General features: G+C 37.2%; 24 non-coding genes across 24 annotated transcripts; all 24 read right to left on the bottom strand.

Moving 5' to 3' along the window:
* Window positions 1-66: 66 nt before the first annotated feature.
* TRNAK-UUU (transfer RNA lysine (anticodon UUU)) lies at window positions 67-139 on the bottom strand. Its single transcript has one exon. It is a non-coding gene; the product is annotated as a tRNA-Lys (tRNA).
* Window positions 140-1,657: 1,518 nt separating this feature from the next.
* On the bottom strand, window positions 1,658-1,748 carry TRNAR-UCU (transfer RNA arginine (anticodon UCU)). The gene is given in 2 exon segments: window positions 1,658-1,693; window positions 1,712-1,748. It is a non-coding gene; the product is annotated as a tRNA-Arg (tRNA).
* A 326-nt stretch (window positions 1,749-2,074) lies between these two features.
* Window positions 2,075-2,147, bottom strand: TRNAK-UUU (transfer RNA lysine (anticodon UUU)). The gene has a single exon. It is a non-coding gene; the product is annotated as a tRNA-Lys (tRNA).
* A 1,518-nt stretch (window positions 2,148-3,665) lies between these two features.
* Window positions 3,666-3,756, bottom strand: TRNAR-UCU (transfer RNA arginine (anticodon UCU)). Its single transcript is given in 2 exon segments — window positions 3,666-3,701; window positions 3,720-3,756. It is a non-coding gene; the product is annotated as a tRNA-Arg (tRNA).
* Window positions 3,757-4,082: 326 nt separating this feature from the next.
* On the bottom strand, window positions 4,083-4,155 carry TRNAK-UUU (transfer RNA lysine (anticodon UUU)). Its single transcript has one exon. It is a non-coding gene; the product is annotated as a tRNA-Lys (tRNA).
* A 1,518-nt stretch (window positions 4,156-5,673) lies between these two features.
* Window positions 5,674-5,764, bottom strand: TRNAR-UCU (transfer RNA arginine (anticodon UCU)). The gene is given in 2 exon segments: window positions 5,674-5,709; window positions 5,728-5,764. It is a non-coding gene; the product is annotated as a tRNA-Arg (tRNA).
* Window positions 5,765-6,091: 327 nt separating this feature from the next.
* On the bottom strand, window positions 6,092-6,164 carry TRNAK-UUU (transfer RNA lysine (anticodon UUU)). Its single transcript has one exon. It is a non-coding gene; the product is annotated as a tRNA-Lys (tRNA).
* Window positions 6,165-7,678: 1,514 nt separating this feature from the next.
* Window positions 7,679-7,769, bottom strand: TRNAR-UCU (transfer RNA arginine (anticodon UCU)). Its single transcript is given in 2 exon segments — window positions 7,679-7,714; window positions 7,733-7,769. It is a non-coding gene; the product is annotated as a tRNA-Arg (tRNA).
* A 327-nt stretch (window positions 7,770-8,096) lies between these two features.
* Window positions 8,097-8,169, bottom strand: TRNAK-UUU (transfer RNA lysine (anticodon UUU)). Its single transcript has one exon. It is a non-coding gene; the product is annotated as a tRNA-Lys (tRNA).
* Window positions 8,170-12,113: 3,944 nt separating this feature from the next.
* Window positions 12,114-12,186, bottom strand: TRNAK-UUU (transfer RNA lysine (anticodon UUU)). Its single transcript has one exon. It is a non-coding gene; the product is annotated as a tRNA-Lys (tRNA).
* A 1,518-nt stretch (window positions 12,187-13,704) lies between these two features.
* On the bottom strand, window positions 13,705-13,795 carry TRNAR-UCU (transfer RNA arginine (anticodon UCU)). Its single transcript is given in 2 exon segments — window positions 13,705-13,740; window positions 13,759-13,795. It is a non-coding gene; the product is annotated as a tRNA-Arg (tRNA).
* Window positions 13,796-14,121: 326 nt separating this feature from the next.
* On the bottom strand, window positions 14,122-14,194 carry TRNAK-UUU (transfer RNA lysine (anticodon UUU)). The gene has a single exon. It is a non-coding gene; the product is annotated as a tRNA-Lys (tRNA).
* Window positions 14,195-15,194: 1,000 nt separating this feature from the next.
* On the bottom strand, window positions 15,195-15,267 carry TRNAI-UAU (transfer RNA isoleucine (anticodon UAU)). Its single transcript has one exon. It is a non-coding gene; the product is annotated as a tRNA-Ile (tRNA).
* Window positions 15,268-15,712: 445 nt separating this feature from the next.
* TRNAR-UCU (transfer RNA arginine (anticodon UCU)) lies at window positions 15,713-15,803 on the bottom strand. Its single transcript is given in 2 exon segments — window positions 15,713-15,748; window positions 15,767-15,803. It is a non-coding gene; the product is annotated as a tRNA-Arg (tRNA).
* Window positions 15,804-16,129: 326 nt separating this feature from the next.
* TRNAK-UUU (transfer RNA lysine (anticodon UUU)) lies at window positions 16,130-16,202 on the bottom strand. The gene has a single exon. It is a non-coding gene; the product is annotated as a tRNA-Lys (tRNA).
* A 1,518-nt stretch (window positions 16,203-17,720) lies between these two features.
* TRNAR-UCU (transfer RNA arginine (anticodon UCU)) lies at window positions 17,721-17,810 on the bottom strand. Its single transcript is given in 2 exon segments — window positions 17,721-17,756; window positions 17,774-17,810. It is a non-coding gene; the product is annotated as a tRNA-Arg (tRNA).
* Window positions 17,811-18,136: 326 nt separating this feature from the next.
* On the bottom strand, window positions 18,137-18,209 carry TRNAK-UUU (transfer RNA lysine (anticodon UUU)). Its single transcript has one exon. It is a non-coding gene; the product is annotated as a tRNA-Lys (tRNA).
* A 1,518-nt stretch (window positions 18,210-19,727) lies between these two features.
* On the bottom strand, window positions 19,728-19,818 carry TRNAR-UCU (transfer RNA arginine (anticodon UCU)). The gene is given in 2 exon segments: window positions 19,728-19,763; window positions 19,782-19,818. It is a non-coding gene; the product is annotated as a tRNA-Arg (tRNA).
* A 326-nt stretch (window positions 19,819-20,144) lies between these two features.
* TRNAK-UUU (transfer RNA lysine (anticodon UUU)) lies at window positions 20,145-20,217 on the bottom strand. Its single transcript has one exon. It is a non-coding gene; the product is annotated as a tRNA-Lys (tRNA).
* A 1,518-nt stretch (window positions 20,218-21,735) lies between these two features.
* TRNAR-UCU (transfer RNA arginine (anticodon UCU)) lies at window positions 21,736-21,826 on the bottom strand. The gene is given in 2 exon segments: window positions 21,736-21,771; window positions 21,790-21,826. It is a non-coding gene; the product is annotated as a tRNA-Arg (tRNA).
* Window positions 21,827-22,152: 326 nt separating this feature from the next.
* On the bottom strand, window positions 22,153-22,225 carry TRNAK-UUU (transfer RNA lysine (anticodon UUU)). Its single transcript has one exon. It is a non-coding gene; the product is annotated as a tRNA-Lys (tRNA).
* A 1,000-nt stretch (window positions 22,226-23,225) lies between these two features.
* TRNAI-UAU (transfer RNA isoleucine (anticodon UAU)) lies at window positions 23,226-23,298 on the bottom strand. Its single transcript has one exon. It is a non-coding gene; the product is annotated as a tRNA-Ile (tRNA).
* A 445-nt stretch (window positions 23,299-23,743) lies between these two features.
* Window positions 23,744-23,834, bottom strand: TRNAR-UCU (transfer RNA arginine (anticodon UCU)). Its single transcript is given in 2 exon segments — window positions 23,744-23,779; window positions 23,798-23,834. It is a non-coding gene; the product is annotated as a tRNA-Arg (tRNA).
* A 326-nt stretch (window positions 23,835-24,160) lies between these two features.
* On the bottom strand, window positions 24,161-24,233 carry TRNAK-UUU (transfer RNA lysine (anticodon UUU)). The gene has a single exon. It is a non-coding gene; the product is annotated as a tRNA-Lys (tRNA).
* Between the last annotated feature and the right edge of the window lie 706 nt (window positions 24,234-24,939).

Here is a 24,939-nt window from a genome sequence, read left to right as displayed (position 1 = left end):
ATTCGTCATGCAGGGGAACACAAAAAGAGCATCCAATTAGAGTAATTTTTCTTTAAAGGAAGCACCCGCCTGAACAGGGACTTGAACCCTGGACCCTCAGATTAAAAGTCTGATGCTCTACCGACTGAGCTATCCAGGCTCTGCTATACTCTGTCTTAAAATCAGCTAAACAAATGTGGACGTACACTGACCTACACTCTGTGTATTAATATGGTTACATATATTAGCAATCAAATTTGTAGAGTTTAATAACAAATTGATGTTTTAACCCCTTCCATGCTCATGACGAGCTCAGCTCGTCGTGCAGTACACTTGTCGTGTGCTTATGACGAGCTGAGCTCGTCATGAACAATGGATTTACAGATCATTCAGCACAGGAGGAAAATCTCCTGTAGCATTGAAGGTGTTAAGCATTTGAAATTTCAGCAGCACACGTAATCCATTTTAAATCCTGAAATTTGGACTATCTCATTTTCGGCTGACTTAGAAATCATGTGTCTAAAATGACATTGTGAAATCAATAAAGTGCCAAATACTATTACTACCTACTAAATTACATACATTTTCAGCAGTATCTTTGGGAATTTCCTCTTGGGCATAGATTATGCAATGTTTTCAAAGCAAACAGTCTCTGTTTAAGTAGACTTTCTTTCACTGCCATTTTGGTAAATGTTTCTGGTGATGCAGACGCAGGCATTGCTTGTTACTGTTTCAATTAGTTATAAAATAAGAGGAGGGATAAAATTGACCCAGCTGGTGTTTGAACACAAAGCCTTTGAATGCTTTTGCTACATTCGTCTAGGACTCCAAGCCGCTATCCATTGCACTAGAGATCCGACCTGATTCAACACGGTGATCAGAGATTCACAAATAAAAAGATGACCTATCAGCTGTTGACCAACTTTATCAAGTTAATCGGACACTACCTTACATTTTGAACATTGAATTGGGTAAAAGATAATCAACAAACTACATGATACAGTTTGGGTAAGTCTTCTTAACCCTTGTCAAAGAATGTAGAAGACAGATGGGTATGTAATGACTTGATTAAGACTTTTTTGAAACATCTCTAATAGGACTCCCCATTCATTGGATCCTGAAAAGAGTATGCAATTGATATTCCTTTTCTTTAACCAAGCCGCCTGAACAGGGACTAGAACCCTGGGCCCTCAGATTAAAAGTCTGATGCTCTCCCGACTGAGCTATCCAGGCTCGGACAGGTCGCTCCACAAAATGACCTTATCAACATTTGTAAGTGTCCCAACTATCACTACGTTTCTTAAGATGGTTGCCGGTATTAAGTACTGAATACGCGGAATATAATAATGAATTGGTACTTCAAGCATTTGAAATCTCTTCAGTAAATTTAACCTTATTGTAAGTCCTGAAATTGCTACTATCTCATTTTTTTTGCTGACTTAGAATTCATATGTTTTTATTGACATTGTAAAATTAAGGAAGGGCCCAAAATCTTACTTCTGAGTAAATTACATTTTCATAAGTACAGCTGCCAATTTCCTCTTCTGCAAAGATTGCGTAACTTGAATAGTATCTATTTAAAATAGACTTCCTTTCACTGCCCTTTTTGGTGAAGCAGAAGCATGCATGCACTGTTTATTACTCTTTTAAACAGTTATGAAATAAATAGGGATAAAACTGACTCTGGTGGGATTCGAACCCACAACCTTTGAATATCTTTTTTTCATTCACCTAGAAGTCCAATGCGCTATCCATTGTGCCACAGAGCCAATACGCTCTGATGAGGTGCAGAGATATTCTGAAATGAAATAATGTTGATCAGCTTTATAAAGTTCATTTGATACTATAACCATGGATTTATTTTGAATATTGAATTGGGAAATTATATTCACCGTCTCAAGTTACATGATACCTTAGGTAAATCTACGTACGACTTAAGTTTAGTCAAATGGCACATGATATATGAGGCAGATGTGCATTTCACAACTCCATGAAAGACGTTTTTGCAATTTTAGTAATGGAATATCTTATTCGTCATGCAGGGGAACACAAAAAGAGCATCCAATTAGAGTAATTTTTCTTTAAAGGAAGCACCCGCCTGAACAGGGACTTGAACCCTGGACCCTCAGATTAAAAGTCTGATGCTCTACCGACTGAGCTATCCAGGCTCTGCTATACTCTGTCTTAAAATCAGCTAAACAAATGTGGACGTACACTGACCTACACTCTGTGTATTAATATGGTTACATATATTAGCAATCAAATTTGTAGAGTTTAATAACAAATTGATGTTTTAACCCCTTCCATGCTCATGACGAGCTCAGCTCGTCGTGCAGTACACTTGTCGTGTGCTTATGACGAGCTGAGCTCGTCATGAACAATGGATTTACAGATCATTCAGCACAGGAGGAAAATCTCCTGTAGCATTGAAGGTGTTAAGCATTTGAAATTTCAGCAGCACACGTAATCCATTTTAAATCCTGAAATTTGGACTATCTCATTTTCGGCTGACTTAGAAATCATGTGTCTAAAATGACATTGTGAAATCAATAAAGTGCCAAATACTATTACTACCTACTAAATTACATACATTTTCAGCAGTATCTTTGGGAATTTCCTCTTGGGCATAGATTATGCAATGTTTTCAAAGCAAACAGTCTCTGTTTAAGTAGACTTTCTTTCACTGCCATTTTGGTAAATGTTTCTGGTGATGCAGACGCAGGCATTGCTTGTTACTGTTTCAATTAGTTATAAAATAAGAGGAGGGATAAAATTGACCCAGCTGGTGTTTGAACACAAAGCCTTTGAATGCTTTTGCTACATTCGTCTAGGACTCCAAGCCGCTATCCATTGCACTAGAGATCCGACCTGATTCAACACGGTGATCAGAGATTCACAAATAAAAAGATGACCTATCAGCTGTTGACCAACTTTATCAAGTTAATCGGACACTACCTTACATTTTGAACATTGAATTGGGTAAAAGATAATCAACAAACTACATGATACAGTTTGGGTAAGTCTTCTTAACCCTTGTCAAAGAATGTAGAAGACAGATGGGTATGTAATGACTTGATTAAGACTTTTTTGAAACATCTCTAATAGGACTCCCCATTCATTGGATCCTGAAAAGAGTATGCAATTGATATTCCTTTTCTTTAACCAAGCCGCCTGAACAGGGACTAGAACCCTGGGCCCTCAGATTAAAAGTCTGATGCTCTCCCGACTGAGCTATCCAGGCTCGGACAGGTCGCTCCACAAAATGACCTTATCAACATTTGTAAGTGTCCCAACTATCACTACGTTTCTTAAGATGGTTGCCGGTATTAAGTACTGAATACGCGGAATATAATAATGAATTGGTACTTCAAGCATTTGAAATCTCTTCAGTAAATTTAACCTTATTGTAAGTCCTGAAATTGCTACTATCTCATTTTTTTTGCTGACTTAGAATTCATATGTTTTTATTGACATTGTAAAATTAAGGAAGGGCCCAAAATCTTACTTCTGAGTAAATTACATTTTCATAAGTACAGCTGCCAATTTCCTCTTCTGCAAAGATTGCGTAACTTGAATAGTATCTATTTAAAATAGACTTCCTTTCACTGCCCTTTTTGGTGAAGCAGAAGCATGCATGCACTGTTTATTACTCTTTTAAACAGTTATGAAATAAATAGGGATAAAACTGACTCTGGTGGGATTCGAACCCACAACCTTTGAATATCTTTTTTTCATTCACCTAGAAGTCCAATGCGCTATCCATTGTGCCACAGAGCCAATACGCTCTGATGAGGTGCAGAGATATTCTGAAATGAAATAATGTTGATCAGCTTTATAAAGTTCATTTGATACTATAACCATGGATTTATTTTGAATATTGAATTGGGAAATTATATTCACCGTCTCAAGTTACATGATACCTTAGGTAAATCTACGTACGACTTAAGTTTAGTCAAATGGCACATGATATATGAGGCAGATGTGCATTTCACAACTCCATGAAAGACCTTTTTGCAATTTTAGTAATGGAATATCTTATTCGTCATGCAGGGGAACACAAAAAGAGCATCCAATTAGAGTAATTTTTCTTTAAAGGAAGCACCCGCCTGAACAGGGACTTGAACCCTGGTTCCTCAGATTAAAAGTCTGATGCTCTACCGACTGAGCTATCCAGGCTCTGCTATACTCTGTCTTAAAATCAGCTAAACAAATGTGGATGTACACTGACCTACACTCTGTGTATTAATATGGTTACATACATTAGCAATCAAATTTGTAGAGTTTAATAACAAATTGATGTTTTAACCCCTTCCATGCTCATGACGAGCTCAGCTCGTCGTGCAGTACACTTGTCGTGTGCTTATGACGAGCTGAGCTCGTCATGAACAATGGATTTACAGATCATTCAGCACAGGAGGAAAATCTCCTGTAGCATTGAAGGTGTTAAGCATTTGAAATTTCAGCAGCACACGTAATCCATTTTAAATCCTGAAATTTGGACTATCTCATTTTCGGCTGACTTAGAAATCATGTGTCTAAAATGACCTTGTGAAATCAATAAAGTGCCAAATACTATTACTACCTACTAAATTACATACATTTTCAGCAGTTTCTTTGGGAATTTCCTCTTGGGCATAGATTATGCAATGTTTTCAAAGCAAACAGTCTCTGTTTAAGTAGACTTTCTTTCACTGCCATTTTGGTAAATGTTTCTGGTGATGCAGACGCAGGCATTGCTTGTTACTGTTTCAATTAGTTATAAAATAAGAGGAGGGATAAAATTGACCCAGCTGGTGTTTGAACACAAAGCCTTTGAATGCTTTTGCTATATTCGTCTAGGACTCCAAGCCGCTATCCATTGCACTAGAGATCCGACCTGATTCAACACGGTGATCAGAGATTCACAAATAAAAAGATGACCTATCAGCTGTTGACCAACTTTATCAAGTTAATCGGACACTACCTTACATTTTGAACATTGAATTGGGTAAAAGATAATCAACAAACTACATGATACAGTTTGGGTAAGTCTTCTTAACCCTTGTCAAAGAATGTAGAAGACAGATGGGTATGTAATGACTTGATTAAGACTTTTTTGAAACATCTCTAATAGGACTCCCCATTCATTGGATCCTGAAAAGAGTATGCAATTGATATTCCTTTTCTTTAACCAAGCCGCCTGAACAGGGACTAGAACCCTGGGCCCTCAGATTAAAAGTCTGATGCTCTCCCGACTGAGCTATCCAGGCTCGGACAGGTCGCTCCACAAAATGACCTTATCAACATTTGTAAGTGTCCCAACTATCACTACGTTTCTTAAGATGGTTGCCGGTATTAAGTACTGAATACGCGGAATATAATAATGAATTGGTACTTCAAGCATTTGAAATCTCTTCAGTAAATTTAACCTTATTGTAAGTCCTGAAATTGCTACTATCTCATTTTTTTGGCTGACTTAGAATTCATATGTTTTTATTGACATTGTAAAATTAAGGAAGGGCCCAAAATCTTACTTCTGAGTAAATTACATTTTCATAAGTACAGCTGCCAATTTCCTCTTCTGCAAAGATTGCGTAACTTGAATAGTATCTATTTAAAATAGACTTCCTTTCACTGCCCTTTTTGGTGAAGCAGAAGCATGCATGCACTGTTTATTACTCTTTTAAACAGTTATGAAATAAATAGGGATAAAACTGACTCTGGTGGGATTCGAACCCACAACCTTTGAATATCTTTTTTTCATTCACCTAGAAGTCCAATGCGCTATCCATTGTGCCACAGAGCCAATACGCTCTGATGAGGTGCAGAGATATTCTGAAATGAAATAATGTTGATCAGCTTTATAAAGTTCATTTGATACTATAACCATGGATTTATTTTGAATATTGAATTGGGGAAATTATATTCACCGTCTCAAGTTACATGATACCTTAGGTAAATCTACGTACGACTTAAGTTTAGTGAAATGGCACATGATATATGAGGCAGATGTGCATTTCACAACTCCATGAAAGACGTTTTTGCAATTTTAGTAATGGAATATCTTATTCGTCATGCAGGGGAACACAAAAAGAGCATCCAATTAGAGTAATTTTTCTTTAAAGGAAGCACCCGCCTGAACAGGGACTTGAACCCTGGACCCTCAGATTAAAAGTCTGATGCTCTACCGACTGAGCTATCCAGGCTCTGCTATACTCTGTCTTAAAATCAGCTAAACAAATTTGGACGTACACTGACCTACACTCTGTGTATTAATATGGTTACATATATTAGCAATCAAATTTGTAGAGTTTAATAACAAATTGATGTTTTAACCCCTTCCATGCTCATGACGAGCTCAGCTCGTCGTGCACTACACTTGTCGTGTGCTTATGACGAGCTGAGCTCGTCATGAACAATGGATTTACAGATCATTCAGCACAGGAGGAAAATCTCCTGTAGCATTGAAGGTGTTAAGCATTTGAAATTTCAGCAGCACACGTAATCCATTTTAAATCCTGAAATTTGGACTATCTCATTTTCGGCTGACTTAGAAATCATGTGTCTAAAATGACATTGTGAAATCAATAAAGTGCCAAATACTATTACTACCTACTAAATTACATTATCAGCAGTATCTTTGGGAATTTCCTCTTGGGCATAGATTATGCAATGTTTTCAAAGCAAACAGTCTCTGTTTAAGTAGACTTTCTTTCACTGCCATGTTGGTAAATGTTTCTGGTGATGTAGACGCAGGCATTGCTTGTTACTGTTTCAATTAGTTATAAAATAAGAGGAGGGATAAAATTGACCCAGCTGGTGTTTGAACACAAAGCCTTTGAATGCTTTTGCTACATTCGTCTAGGACTCCAAGCCGCTATCCATTGCACTAGAGATCCGACCTGATTCAACACGGTGATCAGAGATTCACAAATAAAAAGATGACCTATTAGCTGTTGACCAACTTTATCAAGTTAATCGGACACTACCTTACATTTTGAACATTGAATTGGGTAAAAGATAATCAACAAACTACATGATACAGTTTGGGTAAGTCTTCTTAACCCTTGTCAAAGAATGTAGAAGACAGATGGGTATGTAATGACTTGATTAAGACTTTTTTGAAACATCTCTAATAGGACTCCCCATTCATTGGATCCTGAAAAGAGTATGCAATTGATATACCTTTTCTTTAACCAAGCCGCCTGAACAGGGACTTGAACCCTGGGCCCTCAGATTAAAAGACTGATGCTCTCCCGACTGAGCTATCCAGGCTCGGAGAGGCCGCTCCACAAAATGACCTTATCAACATTTGGAAGTGTCCCAACTAACACTACGTTTCTTAAGATGGTTGCCGGTATTAAGTACTGAATACGCGGAATATAATAATGAATTGGTACTTCAAGCATTTGAAATCTCTTCAGTAAATTTAACCTTATTGTAAGTCCTGAAATTGCTACTATCTCATTTTTTTTGCTGACTTAGAATTCATATGTTTTTATTGACATTGTAAAATTAAGGAAGGGCCCAAAATCTTACTTCTGAGTAAATTACATTTTCATAAGTACAGCTGCCAATTTCCTCTTCTGCAAAGATTGCGTAACTTGAATAGTATCTATTTAAAATAGACTTCCTTTCACTGCCCTTTTTGGTGAAGCAGAAGCATGCATGCACTGTTTATTACTCTTTTAAACAGTTATGAAATAAATAGGGATAAAACTGACTCTGGTGGGATTCGAACCCACAACCTTTGAATATCTTTTTTACATTCACCTAGAAGTCCAATGCGCTATCCATTGCGCCACAGAGCCAATACGCTCTGAGGAGGTGCAGAGATATTCTGAAATGAAATAATGTTGATCAGCTTTATAAAGTTCATTTGATACTATAACCATGGATTTATTTTGAATATTGAATTGGGGAAATCATATTCACCGTCTCAAGTTACATGATACCTTAGGTAAATCTACGTACGACTTAAGTTTAGTCAAATGGCACATGATATATGAGGCAGATGTGCATTTCACAACTCCATGAAAGACGTTTTTGCAATTTTAGTAATGGAATATCTTATTCGTCATGCAGGGGAACACAAAAAGAGCATCCAATTAGAGTAATTTTTCTTTAAAGGAAGCACCCGCCTGAACAGGGACTTGAACCCTGGACCCTCAGATTAAAAGTCTGATGCTCTACCGACTGAGCTATCCAGGCTCTGCTATACTCTGTCTTAAAATCAGCTAAACAAATGCGGACGTACACTGACCTACACTCTGTGTATTAATATGGTTACATATATTAGCAATCAAATTTGTAGAGTTTAATAACAAATTGATGTTTTAACCCCTTCCATGCTCATGACGAGCTCAGCTCGTCGTGCAGTACACTTGTCGTGTGCTTATGACGAGCTGAGCTCGTCATGAACAATGGATTTACAGATCATTCAGCACAGGAGGAAAATCTCCTGTAGCATTGAAGGTGTTAAGCATTTGAAATTTCAGCAGCACACGTAATCCATTTTAAATCCTGAAATTTGGACTATCTCATTTTCGGCTGACTTAGAAATCATGTGTCTAAAATGACATTGTGAAATCAATAAAGTGCCAAATACTATTACTACCTACTAAATTACATACATTTTCAGCAGTATCTTTGGGAATTTCCTCTTGGGCATAGATTATGCAATGTTTTCAAAGCAAACAGTCTCTGTTTAAGTAGACTTTCTTTCACTGCCATTTTGGTAAATGTTTCTGGTGATGCAGACGCAGGCATTGCTTGTTACTGTTTCAATTAGTTATAAAATAAGAGGAGGGATAAAATTGACCCAGCTGGTGTTTGAACACAAAGCCTTTGAATGCTTTTGCAACATTCGTCTAGGACTCCAAGCCGCTATCCATTGCACTAGAGATCCGACCTGATTCAACACGGTGATCAGAGATTCACAAATAAAAAGATGACCTATCAGCTGTTGACCAACTTTATCAAGTTAATCGGACACTACCTTACATTTTGAACATTGAATTGGGTAAAAGATAATCAACAAACTACATGATACAGTTTGGGTAAGTCTTCTTAACCCTTGTCAAAGAATGTAGAAGACAGATGGGTATGTAATGACTTGATTAAGACTTTTTTGAAACATCTCTAATAGGACTCCCCATTCATTGGATCCTGAAAAGAGTATGCAATTGATATACCTTTTCTTTAACCAAGCCGCCTGAACAGGGACTAGAACCCTGGGCCCTCAGATTAAAAGTCTGATGCTCTCCCGACTGAGCTATCTAGGCTCGGACAGGTCGCTCCACAAAATGACCGTATCAACATTTGGAAGTGTCCCAACTATCACTACGTTTCTTAAGATGGTTGCCGGTATTAAGTACTGAATACGCGGAATATAATAATGAATTGGTACTTCAAGCATTTGAAATCTCTTCAGTAAATTTAACCTTATTGTAAGTCCTGAAATTGCTACTATCTCATTTTTTTTGCTGACTTAGAATTCATATGTTTTTATTGACATTGTAAAATTAAGGAAGGGCCCAAAATCTTACTTCTGAGTAAATTACATTTTCATAAGTACAGCTGCCAATTTCCTCTTCTGCAAATATTGCGTAACTTGAATAGTATCTATTTAAAATAGACTTCCTTTCACTGCCCTTTTTGGTGAAGCAGAAGCATGCATGCACTGTTTATTACTCTTTTAAACAGTTATGAAATAAATAGGGATAAAACTGACTCTGGTGGGATTCGAACCCACAACCTTTGAATATCTTTTTTTCATTCACCTAGAACTCCAATGCGCTATCCATTGCGCCACAGAGCCAATACGCTCTGATGAGGTGCAGAGATATTCTGAAATGAAATAATGTTGATCAGCTTTATAAAGTTCATTTGATACTATAACCATGGATTTATTTTGAATATTGAATTGGGAAATTATATTCACCGTCTCAAGTTACATGATACCTTAGGTAAATCTACGTACGACTTAAGTTTAGTCAAATGGCACATGATATATGAGGCAGATGTGCATTTCACAACTCCATGAAAGACGTTTTTGCAATTTTAGTAATGGAATATCTTATTCGTCATGCAGGGGAACACAAAAAGAGCATCCAATTAGAGTAATTTTTCTTTAAAGGAAGCACCCGCCTGAACAGGGACTTGAACCCTGGTTCCTCAGATTAAAAGTCTGATGCTCTACTGACTGAGCTATCCAGGCTCTGCTATACTCTGTCTTAAAATCAGCTAAACAAATGTGGACGTACACTGACCTACACTCTGTGTATTAATATGGTTACATACATTAGCAATCAAATTTGTAGAGTTTAATAACAAATTGATGTTTTAACCCCTTCCATGCTCATGACGAGCTCAGCTCGTCGTGCAGTACACTTGTCGTGTGCTTATGACGAGCTGAGCTCGTCATGAACAATGGATTTACAGATCATTCAGCACAGGAGGAAAATCTCCTGTAGCATTGAAGGTGTTAAGCATTTGAAATTTCAGCAGCACACGTAATCCATTTTAAATCCTGAAATTTGGACTATCTCATTTTCGGCTGACTTAGAAATCATGTGTCTAAAATGACCTTGTGAAATCAATAAAGTGCCAAATACTATTACTACCTACTAAATTACATACATTTTCAGCAGTTTCTTTGGGAATTTCCTCTTGGGCATAGATTATGCAATGTTTTCAAAGCAAACAGTCTCTGTTTAAGTAGACTTTCTTTCACTGCCATTTTGGTAAATGTTTCTGGTGATGCAGACGCAGGCATTGCTTGTTACTGTTTCAATTAGTTATAAAATAAGAGGAGGGATAAAATTGACCCAGCTGGTGTTTGAACACAAAGCCTTTGAATGCTTTTGCTACATTCGTCTAGGACTCCAAGCCGCTATCCATTGCACTAGAGATCCGACCTGATTCAACACGGTGATCAGAGATTCACAAATAAAAAGATGACCTATCAGCTGTTGACCAACTTTATCAAGTTAATCGGACACTACCTTACATTTTGAACATTGAATTGGGTAAAAGATAATCAACAAACTACATGATACAGTTTGGGTAAGTCTTCTTAACCCTTGTCAAAGAATGTAGAAGACAGATGGGTATGTAATGACTTGATTAAGACTTTTTTGAAACATCTCTAATAGGACTCCCCATTCATTGGATCCTGAAAAGAGTATGCAATTGATATACCTTTTCTTTAACCAAGCCGCCTGAACAGGGACTTGAACTCTGGGCCCTCAGATTAAAAGTCTGATGCTCTCCCGACTGAGCTATCCAGGCTCGCAGAGGTCGCTCCACAAAATGACCTTATCAACATTTGGAAGTGTCCCAACTATCACTACGTTTCTTAAGATGGTTGCCGGTATTAAGTACTGAATACGCGGAATATAATAATGAATTGGTACTTCAAGCATTTGAAATCTCTTCAGTAAATTTAACCTTATTGTAAGTCCTGAAATTGCTACTATCTCATTTTTTTTGCTGACTTAGAAGTCATATGTTTTTATTGACATTGTAAAATTAAGGAAGGGCCCAAAATCTTACTTCTGAGTAAATTACATTTTCATAAGTACAGCTGCCAATTTCCTCTTCTGCAAAGATTGCGTAACTTGAATAGTATCTATTTAAAATAGACTTCCTTTCACTGCCCTTTTTGGTGAAGCAGAAGCATGCATGCACTGTTTATTACTCTTTTAAACAGTTATGAAATAAATAGGGATAAAACTGACTCTGGTGGGATTCGAACCCACAACCTTTGAATATCTTTTTTACATTCACCTAGAATTCCAATGCGCTATCCATTGCGCCACAGAGCCAATACACTCTGATGAGGTGCAGAGATATTCTGAAATGAAATAATGTTGATCAGCTTTATAAAGTTCATTTGATACTATAACCATGGATTTATTTGGAATATTGAATTGGGGAAATTATATTCACCGTCTCAAGTTACATGATACCTTAGGTAAGTCTACGTACGACTTAAGTTTAGTCAAATGGCACATGATATATGAGGCAGATGTGCATTTCACAACTCCATGAAAGACGTTTTTGCAATTTTAGTAATGGAATATCTTATTCGTCATGCAGGGGAACACAAAAAGAGCATCCAATTAGAGTAATTTTTCTTTAAAGGAAGCAACCGCCTGAACAGGGACTTGAACCCTGGACCCTCAGATTAAAAGTCTGATGCTCTACCGACTGAGCTATCCAGGCTCTGCTATACTCTGTCTTAAAATCAGCTAAACAAATGTGGACGTACACTGACCTACACTCTGTGTATTAATATGGTTACATATATTAGCAATCAAATTTGTAGAGTTTAATAACAAATTGATGTTTTAACCCCTTCCATGCTCATGACGAGCTCAGCTCGTCGTGCAGTACACTTGTCGTGTGCTTATGACGAGCTGAGCTCGTCATGAACAATGGATTTACAGATCATTCAGCACAGGAGGAAAATCTCCTGTAGCATTGAAGGTGTTAAGCATTTGAAATTTCAGCAGCACACGTAATCCATTTTAAATCCTGAAATTTGGACTATCTCATTTTCGGCTGACTTAGAAATCATGTGTCTAAAATGACATTGTGAAATCAATAAAGTGCCAAATACTATTACTACCTACTAAATTACATACATTTTCAGCAGTATCTTTGGGAATTTCCTCTTGGGCATAGATTATGCAATGTTTTCAAAGCAAACAGTCTCTGTTTAAGTAGACTTTCTTTCACTGCCATTTTGGTAAATGTTTCTGGTGATGCAGACGCAGGCATTGCTTGTTACTGTTTCAATTAGTTATAAAATAAGAGGAGGGATAAAATTGACCCAGCTGGTGTTTGAACACAAAGCCTTTGAATGCTTTTGCTACATTCGTCTAGGACTCCAAGCCACTATCCATTGCACTAGAGATCCGACCTGATTCAACACGGTGATCAGAGATTCACAAATAAAAAGATGACCTATCAGCTGTTGACCAACTTTATCAAGTTAATCAGACACTACCTTACATTTTGAACATTGAATTGGGTAAAAGATAATCAACAAACTACATGATACAGTTTGGGTAAGTCTTCTTAACCCTTGTCAAAGAATGTAGAAGACAGATGGGTATGTAATGACTTGATTAAGACTTTTTTGAAACATCTCTAATCGGACTCCCCATTCATTGGATCCTGAAAAGAGTATGCAATTGATATACCTTTTCTTTAACCAAGCCGCCTGAACAGGGACTAGAACCCTGGGCCCTCAGATTAAAAGTCTGATGCTCTCCCGACTGAGCTATCCAGGCTCGGACAGGTCGCTCCACAAAATGACCTTATCAACATTTGGAAGTGTCCCAACTATCACTACGTTTCTTAAGATGGTTGCCGGTATTAAGTACTGAATACGCGGAATATAATAATGAATTGGTACTTCAAGCATTTGAAATCTCTTCAGTAAATTTAACCTTATTGTAAGTCCTGAAATTGCTACTATCTCATTTTTTTTGCTGACTTAGAATTCATATGTTTTTATTGACATTGTAAAATTAAGGAAGGGCCCAAAATCTTACTTCTGAGTAAATTACATTTTCATAAGTACAGCTGCCAATTTCCTCTTCTGCAAAGATTGCGTAACTTGAATAGTATCTATTTAAAATAGACTTCCTTTCACTGCCCTTTTTGGTGAAGCAGAAGCAGGCATGCACTGTTTATTACTCTTTTAAACAGTTATGAAATAAATAGTAATAAAACTGACTCTGGTGGGATTCGAACCCACAACCTTTGAATATCTTTTTTTCATTCACCTAGAAGTCCAATGCGCTATCCATTGCGCCACAGAGCCAATACGCTCTGATGAGGTGCAGAGATATTCTGAAATGAAATAATGTTGATCAGCTTTATAAAGTTCATTTGATACTATAACCATGGATTTATTTTGAATATTGAATTGGGAAATTATATTCACCGTCTCAAGTTACATGATACCTTAGGTAAATCTACGTACGACTTAAGTTTAGTCAAATGGCACATGATATATGAGGCAGATGTGCATTTCACAACTCCATGAAAGACGTTTTTGCAATTTTAGTAATGGAATATCTTATTCGTCATGCAGGGGAACACAAAAAGAGCATCCAATTAGAGTAATTTTTCTTTAATGGAAGCACCCGCCTGAACAGGGACTTGAACCCTGGTTCCTCAGATTAAAAGTCTGATGCTCTACCGACTGAGCTATCCAGGCTCTGCTATACTCTGTCTTAAAATCAGCTAAACAAATGTGGACATACACTGACCTACACTCTGTGTATTAATATGGTTACATACATTAGCAATCAAATTTGTAGAGTTTAATAACAAATTGATGTTTTAACCCCTTCCATGCTCATGACGAGCTCAGCTCGTCGTGCAGTACACTTGTCGTGTGCTTATGACGAGCTGAGCTCTTCATGAACAATGGATTTACAGATCATTCAGCACAGGAGGAAAATCTCCTGTAGCATTGAAGGTGTTAAGCATTTGAAATTTCAGCAGCACACGTAATCCATTTTAAATCCTGAAATTTGGACTATCTCATTTTCGGCTGACTTAGAAATCATGTGTCTAAAATGACCTTGTGAAATCAATAAAGTGCCAAATACTATTACTACCTACTAAATTACATACATTTTCAGCAGTTTCTTTGGGAATTTCCTCTTGGGCATAGATTATGCAATGTTTTCAAAGCAAACATTCTCTGTTTAAGTAGACTTTCTTTCACTGCCATTTTGGTAAATGTTTCTGGTGATGCAGACGCAGGCATTGCTTGTTACTGTTTCAATTAGTTATAAAATAAGAGGAGGGATAAAATTGACCCAGCTGGTGTTTGAACACAAAGCCTTTGAATGCTTTTGCTACATTCGTCTAGGACTCCAAGCCGCTATCCATTGCACTAGAGATCCGACCTGATTCAACACGGTGATCAGAGATTCACAAATAAAAAGATGACCTATCAGCTGTTGACCAACTTTATCAAGTTAATCGGACACTACCTTACATTTTGAACATTGAATTGGGTAAAAGATAATCAACAAACTACATGATACAGTTTGGGTAAGTCTTCTTAACCCTTGTCAAAGAATGTAGAAGACAGATGGGTATGTAATGACTTGATTAAGACTTTTTTGAAACATCTCTAATAGGACTCCCCATTCATTGGATCTTGAAAAGAGTATGCAATTGATATACCTTTTCTTTAACCAAGCCGCCTGAACAGGGACTTGAACCCTGGGCCCTCAGATTATAAGACTGATGCTCTCCCGACTGAGCTATCCAGGCTCGGAGAGGCCGCTCCACAAAATGACCTTATCAACATTTGGAAGTGTCCCAACTATCACTACGTTTCTTAAGATGGTTGCCGGTATTAAGTACTGAATACGCGGAATATAATAATGAATTGGTACTTCAAGCATTTGAAATCTCTTCAGTAAATTTAACCTTATTGTAAGTCCTGAAATTGCTACTATCTCATTTTTTTTGCTGACTTAGAATTCATATGTTTTTATTGACATTGTAAAATTAAGGAAGGGCCCAAAATCTTACTTCTGAGTAAATTACATTTTCATAAGTACAGCTGCCAATTTCCTCTTCTGCAAAGATTGCGTAACTTGAATAGTATCTATTTAAAATAGACTTCCTTTCACTGCCCTTTTTGGTGAAGCAGAAGCATGCATGCACTGTTTATTACTCTTTTAAACAGTTATGAAATAAATAGGGATAAAACTGACTCTGGTGGGATTCGAACCCACAACCTTTGAATATCTTTTTTTCATTCACCTAGAAGTCCAATGCGCTATCCATTGCGCCACAGAGCCAATACGCTCTGATGAGGTGCAGAGATATTCTGAAATGAAATAATGTTGATCAGCTTTATAAAGTTCATTTGATACTATAACCATGGATTTATTTTGAATATTGAATTGGGAAATTATATTCACCGTCTCAAGTTACATGATACCTTAGGTAAATCTACGTACGACTTAAGTTTAGTCAAATGGCACATGATATATGAGGCAGATGTGCATTTCACAACTCCATGAAAGACGTTTTTGCAATTTTAGTAATGGAATATCTTATTCGTCATGCAGGGGAACACAAAAAGAGCATCCAATTAGAGTAATTTTTCTTTAATGGAAGCACCCGCCTGAACAGGGACTTGAACCCTGGTTCCTCAGATTAAAAGTCTGATGCTCTACCGACTGAGCTATCCAGGCTCTGCTATACTCTGTCTTAAAATCAGCTAAACAAATGTGGACGTACACTGACCTACACTCTGTGTATTAATATGGTTACATACATTAGCAATCAAATTTGTAGAGTTTAATAACAAATTGATGTTTTAACCCCTTCCATGCTCATGACGAGCTCAGCTCGTCGTGCAGTACACTTGTCGTGTGCTTATGACGAGCTGAGCTCTTCATGAACAATGGATTTACAGATCATTCAGCACAGGAGGAAAATCTCCTGTAGCATTGAAGGTGTTAAGCATTTGAAATTTCAGCAGCACACGTAATCCATTTTAAATCCTGAAATTTGGACTATCTCATTTTCGGCTGACTTAGAAATCATGTGTCTAAAATGACCTTGTGAAATCAATAAAGTGCCAAATACTATTACTACCTACTAAATTACATACATTTTCAGCAGTTTCTTTGGGAATTTCCTCTTGGGCATAGATTATGCAATGTTTTCAAAGCAAACATTCTCTGTTTAAGTAGACTTTCTTTCACTGCCATTTTGGTAAATGTTTCTGGTGATGCAGACGCAGGCATTGCTTGTTACTGTTTCAATTAGTTATAAAATAAGAGGAGGGATAAAATTGACCCAGCTGGTGTTTGAACACAAAGCCTTTGAATGCTTTTGCTACATTCGTCTAGGACTCCAAGCCGCTATCCATTGCACTAGAGATCCGACCTGATTCAACACGGTGATCAGAGATTCACAAATAAAAAGATGACCTATCAGCTGTTGACCAACTTTATCAAGTTAATCGGACACTACCTTACATTTTGAACATTGAATTTGGTAAAAGATAATCAACAAACTACATGATACAGTTTGGGTAAGTCTTCTTAACCCTTGTCAAAGAATGTAGAAGACAGATGGGTATGTAATGACTTGATTAAGACTTTTTTGAAACATCTCTAATCGGACTCCCCATTCATTGGATCCTGAAAAGAGTATGCAATTGATATACCTTTTCTTTAACCAAGCCGCCTGAACAGGGACTAGAACCCTGGGCCCTCAGATTAAAAGTCTGATGCTCTCCCGACTGAGCTATCCAGGCTCGGACAGGTCGCTCCACAAAATGACCTTATCAACATTTGGAAGTGTCCCAACTATCACTACGTTTCTTAAGATGGTTGCCGGTATTAAGTACTGAATACGCGGAATATAATAATGAATTGGTACTTCAAGCATTTGAAATCTCTTCAGTAAATTTAACCTTATTGTAAGTCCTGAAATTGCTACTATCTCATTTTTTTTGCTGACTTAGAATTCATATGTTTTTATTGACATTGTAAAATTAAGGAAGGGCCCAAAATCTTACTTCTGAGTAAATTACATTTTCATAAGTACAGCTGCCAATTTCCTCTTCTGCAAAGATTGCGTAACTTGAATAGTATCTATTTAAAATAGACTTCCTTTCACTGCCCTTTTTGGTGAAGCAGAAGCATGCATGCACTGTTTATTACTCTTTTAAACAGTTATGAAATAAATAGGGATAAAACTGACTCTGGTGGGATTCGAACCCACAACCTTTGAATATCTTTTTTCATTCACCTAGAAGTCCAATGCGCTATCCATTGCGCCACAGAGCCAATACGCTCTGATGAGGTGCAGAGATATTCTGAAATGAAATAATGTTGATCAGCTTTATAAAGTTCATTTGATACTATAACCATGGATTTATTTTGAATATTGAATTGGGAAATTATATTCACCGTCTCAAGTTACATGATACCTTAGGTAAATCTACGTACGACTTAAGTTTAGTCAAATGGCACATGATATATGAGGCAGATGTGCATTTCACAACTCCATGAAAGACGTTTTTGCAATTTTAGTAATGGAATATCTTATTCGTCATGCAGGGGAACACAAAAAGAGCATCCAATTAGAGTAATTTTTCTTTAATGGAAGCACCCGCCTGAACAGGGACTTGAACCCTGGTTCCTCAGATTAAAAGTCTGATGCTCTACCGACTGAGCTATCCAGGCTCTGCTATACTCTGTCTTAAAATCAGCTAAACAAATGTGGACGTACACTGACCTACACTCTGTGTATTAATATGGTTACATACATTAGCAATCAAATTTGTAGAGTTTAATAACAAATTGATGTTTTAACCCCTTCCATGCTCATGACGAGCTCAGCTCGTCGTGCAATACACTTGTCGTGTGCTTATGACGAGCTGAGCTCTTCATGAACAATGGATTTACAGATCATTCAGCACAGGAGGAAAATCTCCTGTAGCATTGAAGGTGTTAAGCATTTGAAATTTCAGCAGCACACGTAATCCATTTTAAATCCTGAAATTTGGACTATCTCATTTTCGGCTGACTTAGAAATCATGTGTCTAAAATGACCTTGTGAAATCAATAAAGTGCCAAATACTATTACTACCTACTAAATTACATACATTTTCAGCAGTTTCTTTGGGAATTTCCTCTTGGGCATAGATTATGCAATGTTTTCAAAGCAAACATTCTCTGTTTAAGTAGACTTTCTTTCACTGCCATTTTGGTAAATGTTTCTGGTGATGCAGACGCAGGCATTGCTTGTTACTGTTTCAATTAGTTATAAAATAAGAGGAGGGATAAAATTGACCCAGCTGGTGTTTGAACACAAAGCCTTTGAATGCTTTTGCTACATTCGTCTAGGACTCCAAGCCGCTATCCATTGCACTAGAGATCCGACCTGATTCAACACGGTGATCAGAGATTCACAAATAAAAAGATGACCTATCAGCTGTTGACCAACTTTATCAAGTTAATCGGACACTACCTTACATTTTGAACATTGAATTGGGTAAAAGATAATCAACAAACTACATGATACAGTTTGGGTAAGTCTTCTTAACCCTTGTCAAAGAATGTAGAAGACAGATGGGTATGTAATGACTTGATTAAGACTTTTTTGAAACATCTCTAATCGTACTCCCCATTCATTGGATCCTGAAAAGAGTATGCAATTGATATACCTTTTCTTTAACCAAGCCGCCTGAACAGGGACTAGAACCCTGGGCCCTCAGATTAAAAGTCTGATGCTCTCCCGACTGAGCTATCCAGGCTCGGACAGGTCGCTCCACAAAATGACCTTATCAACATTTGGAAGTGTCCCAACTATCACTACGTTTCTTAAGATGGTTGCCGGTATTAAGTACTGAATACGCGGAATATAATAATGAATTGGTACTTCAAGCATTTGAAATCTCTTCAGTAAATTTAACCTTATTGTAAGTCCTGAAATTGCTACTATCTCATTTTTTTTGCTGACTTAGAATTCATATGTTTTTATTGACATTGTAAAATTAAGGAAGGGCCCAAAATCTTACTTCTGAGTAAATTACATTTTCATAAGTACAGCTGCCAATTTCCTCTTCTGCAAAGATTGCGTAACTTGAATAGTATCTATTTAAAATAGACTTCCTTTCACTGCCCTTTTTGGTGAAGCAGAAGCATGCATGCACTGTTTATTACTCTTTTAAACAGTTATGAAATAAATAGGGATAAAACTGACTCTGGTGGGATTCGAACCCACAACCTTTGAATATCTTTTTTTCATTCACCTAGAAGTCCAATGCGCTATCCATTGCGCCACAGAGCCAATACGCTCTGATGAGGTGCAGAGATATTCTGAAATGAAATAATGTTGATCAGCTTTATAAAGTTCATTTGATACTATAACCATGGATTTATTTTGAATATTGAATTGGGAAATTATATTCACCGTCTCAAGTTACATGATACCTTAGGTAAATCTACGTACGACTTAAGTTTAGTCAAATGGCACATGATATATGAGGCAGATGTGCATTTCACAACTCCATGAAAGACGTTTTTGCAATTTTAGTAATGGAATATCTTATTCGTCATGCAGGGGAACACAAAAAGAGCATCCAATTAGAGTAATTTTTCTTTAATGGAAGCACCCGCCTGAACAGGGACTTGAACCCTGGTTCCTCAGATTAAAAGTCTGATGCTCTACCGACTGAGCTATCCAGGCTCTGCTATACTCTGTCTTAAAATCAGCTAAACAAATGTGGACGTACACTGACCTACACTCTGTGTATTAATATGGTTACATACATTAGCAATCAAATTTGTAGAGTTTAATAACAAATTGATGTTTTAACCCCTTCCATGCTCATGACGAGCTCAGCTCGTCGTGCAGTACACTTGTCGTGTGCTTATGACGAGCTGAGCTCTTCATGAACAATGGATTTACAGATCATTCAGCACAGGAGGAAAATCTCCTGTAGCATTGAAGGTGTTAAGCATTTGAAATTTCAGCAGCACACGTAATCCATTTTAAATCCTGAAATTTGGACTATCTCATTTTCGGCTGACTTAGAAATCATGTGTCTAAAATGACCTTGTGAAATCAATAAAGTGCCAAATACTATTACTACCTACTAAATTACATACATTTTCAGCAGTTTCTTTGGGAATTTCCTCTTGGGCATAGATTATGCAATGTTTTCAAAGCAAACATTCTCTGTTTAAGTAGACTTTCTTTCACTGCCATTTTGGTAAATGTTTCTGGTGATGCAGACGCAGGCATTGCTTGTTACTGTTTCAATTAGTTATAAAATAAGAGGAGGGATAAAATTGACCCAGCTGGTGTTTGAACACAAAGCCTTTGAATGCTTTTGCTACATTCGTCTAGGACTCCAAGCCGCTATCCATTGCACTAGAGATCCGACCTGATTCAACACGGTGATCAGAGATTCACAAATAAAAAGATGACCTATCAGCTGTTGACCAACTTTATCAAGTTAATCGGACACTACCTTACATTTTGAACATTGAATTGGGTAAAAGATAATCAACAAACTACATGATACAGTTTGGGTAAGTCTTCTTAACCCTTGTCAAAGAATGTAGAAGACAGATGGGTATGTAATGACTTGATTAAGACTTTTTTGAAACATCTCTAATCGGACTCCCCATTCATTGGATCCTGAAAAGAGTATGCAATTGATATACCTTTTCTTTAACCAAGCCGCCTGAACAGGGACTAGAACCCTGGGCCCTCAGATTAAAAGTCTGATGCTCTCCCGACTGAGCTATCCAGGCTCGGACAGGTCGCTCCACAAAATGACCTTATCAACATTTGGAAGTGTCCCAACTATCACTACGTTTCTTAAGATGGTTGCCGGTATTAAGTACTGAATACGCGGAATATAATAATGAATTGGTACTTCAAGCATTTGAAATCTCTTCAGTAAATTTAACCTTATTGTAAGTCCTGAAATTGCTACTATCTCATTTTTTTTGCTGACTTAGAATTCATATGTTTTTATTGACATTGTAAAATTAAGGAAGGGCCCAAAATCTTACTTCTGAGTAAATTACATTTTCATAAGTACAGCTGCCAATTTCCTCTTCTGCAAAGATTGCGTAACTTGAATAGTATCTATTTAAAATAGACTTCCTTTCACTGCCCTTTTTGGTGAAGCAGAAGCATGCATGCACTGTTGATTACTCTTTTAAACAGTTATGAAATAAATAGGGATAAAACTGACTCTGGTGGGATTCGAACCCACAACCTTTGAATATCTTTTTTTCATTCACCTAGAAGTCCAATGCGCTATCCATTGCGCCACAGAGCCAATACGCTCTGATGAGGTGCAGAGATATTCTGAAATGAAATAATGTTGATCAGCTTTATAAAGTTCATTTGATACTATAACCATGGATTTATTTTGAATATTGAATTGGGAAATTATATTCACCGTCTCAAGTTACATGATACCTTAGGTAAATCTACGTACGACTTAAGTTTAGTCAAATGGCACATGATATATGAGGCAGATGTGCATTTCACAACTCCATGAAAGACGTTTTTGCAATTTTAGTAATGGAATATCTTATTCGTCATGCAGGGGAACACAAAAAGAGCATCCAATTAGAGTAATTTTTCTTTAATGGAAGCACCCGCCTGAACAGGGACTTGAACCCTGGTTCCTCAGATTAAAAGTCTGATGCTCTACCGACTGAGCTATCCAGGCTCTGCTATACTCTGTCTTAAAATCAGCTAAACAAATGTGGACGTACACTGACCTACACTCTGTGTATTAATATGGTTACATACATTAGCAATCAAATTTGTAGAGTTTAATAACAAATTGATGTTTTAACCCCTTCCATGCTCATGACGAGCTCAGCTCGTCGTGCAGTACACTTGTCGTGTGCTTATGACGAGCTGAGCTCTTCATGAACAATGGATTTACAGATCATTCAGCACAGGAGGAAAATCTCCTGTAGCATTGAAGGTGTTAAGCATTTGAAATTTCAGCAGCACACGTAATCCATTTTAAATCCTGAAATTTGGACTATCTCATTTTCGGCTGACTTAGAAATCATGTGTCTAAAATGACCTTGTGAAATCAATAAAGTGCCAAATACTATTACTACCTACTAAATTACATACATTTTCAGCAGTTTCTTTGGGAATTTCCTCTTGGGCATAGATTATGCAATGTTTTCAAAGCAAACAGTCTCTGTTTAAGTAGACTTTCTTTCACTGCCATTTTGGTAAATGTTTCTGGTGATGCAGACGCAGGCATTGCTTGTTACTGTTTCAATTAGTTATAAAATAAGAGGAGGGATAAAATTGACCCAGCTGGTGTTTGAACACAAAGCCTTTGAATGCTTTTGCTACATTCGTCTAGGACTCCAAGCCGCTATCCATTGCACTAGAGATCCGACCTGATTCAACACGGTGATCAGAGATTCACAAATAAAAAGATGACCTATCAGCTGTTGACCAACTTTATCAAGTTAATCGGACACTACCTTACATTTTGAACATTGAATTGGGTAAAAGATAATCAACAAACTACATGATACAGTTTGGGTAAGTCTTCTTAACCCTTGTCAAAGAATGTAGAAGACATATGGGTATGTAATGACTTGATTAAGACTTTTTTGAAACATCTCTAATAGGACTCCCCATTCATTGGATCCTGAAAAGAGTATGCAATTGATATACCTTTTCTTTAACCAAGCCGCCTGAACAGGGACTTGAACCCTGGGCCCTCAGATTATAAGACTGATGCTCTCCCGACTGAGCTATCCAGGCTCGGAGAGGCCGCTCCACAAAATGACCTTATCAACATTTGGAAGTGTCCCAACTATCACTACGTTTCTTAAGATGGTTGCCGGTATTAAGTACTGAATACGCGGAATATAATAATGAATTGGTACTTCAAGCATTTGAAATCTCTTCAGTAAATTTAACCTTATTGTAAGTCCTGAAATTGCTACTATCTCATTTTTTTTGCTGACTTAGAATTCATATGTTTTTATTGACATTGTAAAATTAAGGAAGGGCCCAAAATCTTACTTCTGAGTAAATTACATTTTCATAAGTACAGCTGCCAATTTCCTCTTCTGCAAAGATTGCGTAACTTGAATAGTATCTATTTAAAATAGACTTCCTTTCACTGCCCTTTTTGGTGAAGCAGAAGCATGCATGCACTGTTTATTACTCTTTTAAACAGTTATGAAATAAATAGGGATAAAACTGACTCTGGTGGGATTCGAACCCACAACCTTTGAATATCTTTTTTTCATTCACCTAGAAGTCCAATGCGCTATCCATTGCGCCACAGAGCCAATACGCTCTGATGAGGTGCAGAGATATTCTGAAATGAAATAATGTTGATCAGCTTTATAAAGTTCATTTGATACTATAACCATGGATTTATTTTGAATATTGAATTGGGAAATTATATTCACCGTCTCAAGTTACATGATACCTTAGGTAAATCTACGTACGACTTAAGTTTAGTCAAATGGCACATGATATATGAGGCAGATGTGCATTTCACAACTCCATGAAAGACGTTTTTGCAATTTTAGTAATGGAATATCTTATTCGTCATGCAGGGGAACACAAAAAGAGCATCCAATTAGAGTAATTTTTCTTTAATGGAAGCACCCGCCTGAACAGGGACTTGAACCCTGGTTCCTCAGATTAAAAGTCTGATGCTCTACCGACTGAGCTATCCAGGCTCTGCTATACTCTGTCTTAAAATCAGCTAAACAAATGTGGACGTACACTGACCTACACTCTGTGTATTAATATGGTTACATACATTAGCAATCAAATTTGTAGAGTTTAATAACAAATTGATGTTTTAACCCCTTCCATGCTCATGACGAGCTCAGCTCGTCGTGCAGTACACTTGTCGTGTGCTTATGACGAGCTGAGCTCGTCATGAACAATGGATTTACAGATCATTCAGCACAGGAGGAAAATCTCCTGTAGCATTGAAGGTGTTAAGCATTTGAAATTTCAGCAGCACACGTAATCCATTTTAAATCCTGAAATTTGGACTATCTCATTTTCGGCTGACTTAGAAATCATGTGTCTAAAATGACATTGTGAAATCAATAAAGTGCCAAATACTATTACTACCTACTAAATTACATACATTTTTAGCAGTATCTTTGGGAATTTCCTCTTGGGCATAGATTATGCAATGTTTTCAAAGCAAACAGTCTCTGTTTAAGTAGACTTTCTTTCACTGCCATTTTGGTAAATGTTTCTGGTGATGCAGACGCAGGCATTGCTTGTTACTGTTTCAATTAGTTATAAAATAAGAGGAGGGATAAAATTGACCCAGCTGGTGTTTGAACACAAAGCCTTTGAATGCTTTTGCTACATTCGTCTAGGACTCCAAGCCGCTATCCATTGCACTAGAGATCCGACCTGATT

Source organism: Lissotriton helveticus, chromosome 1_1, assembly GCF_964261635.1.
Source record: "Lissotriton helveticus chromosome 1_1, aLisHel1.1, whole genome shotgun sequence".
Taxonomy (NCBI): Eukaryota; Metazoa; Chordata; class Amphibia; order Caudata; family Salamandridae; genus Lissotriton; species Lissotriton helveticus.
Note: the sequence above shows the minus strand (reverse complement) of the source record. Positions and strands in the feature narration are given on the sequence as shown.